Below are 3,361 nucleotides of genomic sequence, written 5' to 3'. Positions count from 1 at the left end.
AAAAGCTGAAGGAAAAGACAATACTCTAAGCCATCATTTTTAATAAAAATCTTTTTTCGTAATAAAACTGATCATATCACAATTTAAACAAGTTTATCAGTTATGTATTGATTTAAAATATATAAAAAAAAGAAAGAAAACTAATTTTTATTTTTTCCGCCTGGTGGCAAATAGTGAAATACAAAAAGGAAGAAAAAAAATGCTAACGTCAAAGTTAGCAAACAATCCGTAGTCAATCATCAGGTCATTGTTGTATGCGTGGAATATTGAACGTGCGTGATTGTTGCATTATCAAAGGATTAACTATATTTTAACTACACCCTGCCAGATACTGTGAGAGATGGCTCGTACAAAACTGATGAAGTCCACCGGAGGATAGGTCTCTCGTAAGCAAGTGGCAACAAATGCTTCCAGAAAAAGTGCTCCTTCTACAGGTGGAGTAAAAAAGCTCCACTGTTACAGACCGAGTACTGTTGCTCTTCTTCGTGAGATCGGACATTATCAGAAATCAACAGAACTGCCGATCAGAAAATTGCCATTTCAACGTCCTCGGAAAAATTGCCCAGGATTTCAGGACTGATCTAAGTTTTCGAAGTGCTTCCATTGAAGCTTGCCTTGTAGGCTTCTTTGAATATACAAACTCGTGTGCTATCTATGCAAAGCGTGAGACCATCATGCCCAAAGACACCCAGTTGGCAAGAACACTCTGAGGAGAACGTGCATAAGACTGTATACACTGCTACAGTTAACTGTATAATAGCAGGTGGTCATCATCATCGTTTAAACATCACTGGACTGTACAACCGCTGTTGATGCAGTCCAGTGATGATAGTTTCCTTTTAGATATCATATAATTTATTTTATATGTTTGTGGCTTAATTTCTTCTTTTAGAATTAATATGAAACTTGGGAAGATTTGTGCTTTAGTAATTCAGATTTCTTTTCTCCACTGTTCAACTTCATGCAGTAGCTGTGTGTCTGAAATGTGTAGTCCAGTTTTTAGAACTTGTGTGCTCGCATGCGGATTTCTTTATGTTTTTCCCCCATATTTATTTTTTTTTTAGTTGTGATTAATAGGTTGCATGCAGCTCTCGGGTAAAATGACTCCGCTAATTTTTATGTAATTTCTCTTTCGAAAAAAAAAAAAAGACTTGGTATATTTTGTAATATAATCACACGAGGATAAGATCGATAAATATTTGACACAGAATAAGAGTGCAATAAATCTCATTGCCATGATAAGTAAAATGCAAAATTGGCTTCTTCTGCAATTAACCAGAAGTGTACAAATCAAATGTCAGTCTCAAGTAGTTAATTATTCAGAAACAAAATCTTTATTCATGATAAATATTTAGTGCAATAAATCTCATTGCCATGATAAGTAAAATGCAAAATTGGCTTCTTCTGCAATTAACCAGAAGTGTACAAATCAAATGTCAGTCTCAAGTAGTTAATTATTCAGAAACAAAATCTTTATTCATGATAAATATTTACATTCTAGAAATGATACGGTAAATCTCCATGTAGTCGGGAGATTCATCGTGTGAGATCCACACTAACTTTTCTAGACAGAAAAACCAGTCATACCCCTCCTTAACCTCATTTTCTGCAGGGTACTCACAACCAATTCCTGGCTATCCATTCCAATTCTTCATCACACTCGACGCAAAAAATTTAGTCCGCACACGCTTACTAACCGCACTCTTACACAAATTCCACGAATGGGAACTTACTATTACTTACATTTAATATATGTCATTTAATACTATAAATTATTAGAACTGCAATTCAAGTCTGGATTTTGTCTTTTGTTCAACAGTATTTCTTAAAGAAAGGCGTATGTATTATCTAATACAATAAACTAATGTATGTGCATATTTATATATCTAAAGGGTGTTATGGTTACCGGAAGAACAATGGGTGCACTTTGAAAGCATCTTCCGGATTAAAGCAGAGAATAATTCTACTCATTTCCGTGTATTTCAAATTTTTCTGGAGAGATTGATAAAGAGGCTTAATAAGGAATGGGAATAATTTATTCTATTTTAGGTATCATTTCTGGTAAAATTCCCGTGTTACTTCTGTAAAATAAACTATTATTTTTATGGCTAATATAGCCTACTTTCGTTTAGTAGTACACCCCCCTTTTTTACATTGTCATTGGCTTTTTACTCGAATCTTAGGGCACTACCGAGGTGTTATAAAACTAATGTATGAAGAATAAATAGAGGAGAAAAATTCGGACATACCTTTTTTGGATGCTGTTGGCTGTCTGTTATTGGCGCCGGGATAAGGAGACAGTCAATGTCTCCAAAGGGGTCGATATGACATTGTTAGGGGTCGATTCGGACTTGGTGGTCGACAGAAAAATATAAGACATCATTGTATGGGTAATATTTAATTCGGTTAACTTGGATTACCTCCATGACAAAAGACATGGAGGTAATGACAACGCAATTAAGAGTGAATCGTGGGATCAGTACCTCCATCTTACAGGTCCTATTCATGGACCTGTAAGATGGAGTAAGGTCATGAAAATAGTTACTGAGGCCAATCAAGTAGGCTAAAATGACGTATTTACCAATAAACGGATGTTGTGGTTCCTGCCGGCCGGCGCAGTGGGAGCGAGATTGCAACACGTGCATGGTTCTTATTTACTGATACAAGTATTCAATCCCAGTCTCATTTTTGCGCATCGACATACAAGTGAGCGTTAATGTTCTAAAATTCATCAACATACACATTATAATTCAATCGTTATTCATTCACGAACTAAACTTCTCTATGTTGAAGAGTTGAGCAGCGCTGGTAGTAATACCAGTGATATTAATACCAGTAGTTTATTAATATCACTAGTAATACCAGTGATATTACTAGTGATAGTAGTAGTAATAGTAATATAATAATATATACTATATTATACATACAATAAACACTGTAACTATAAAATAAACAATCTAAAAACTCACATAAGCGTCTTTTTTTGCTTGTCCTATTATAATTACATAATAGCAAAATATAGGGGGTCGATAAAAATTCAAGAAACGCTTGAAGGGGTCGACGGGCAAATGACTTTGGCGACCCCTGTCCTAGACGAATGTTTTGGAGGTACCCGAAAGTAGGCTATATTAACCATAAAAATGATAGTTTATTCTATTTTATTAAAAATGAAATTAAATATGAATTTAAAGCAATTTAGATGATACGGAAGTACTATAATGCTGTGATAAAAAATGGTAATTTTTATTTAAAACAAATAGCGAAATGTAACTTATAACTTACCAGAACTGCAGAACATACACTAGCATATAGCATACCACAAAAAAAAAAAAAATAAATAAATAAATAAAACAGAATGCGA

General features: G+C 34.3%; 1 pseudogene; it reads left to right on the top strand.

Annotated features, from left to right (window-relative positions):
* Positions 1-340: 340 nt before the first annotated feature.
* Positions 341-725, top strand: LOC150099062 (histone H3.3A-like; annotated as a pseudogene).
* Positions 726-3,361: the final 2,636 nt, after the last annotated feature.

Source organism: Typopeltis vanoorti, chromosome 15 (assembly GCF_054136105.1).
Source record: "Typopeltis vanoorti isolate ZY-2024b chromosome 15, IOZ_Tvanoo_1.0, whole genome shotgun sequence".
Lineage (NCBI taxonomy): Eukaryota > Metazoa > Arthropoda > Arachnida > Uropygi > Thelyphonidae > Typopeltis > Typopeltis vanoorti.
The sequence above is the reverse complement of the archived record's forward strand: the minus strand, read 5'-3'. Positions and strand labels throughout refer to the sequence as shown.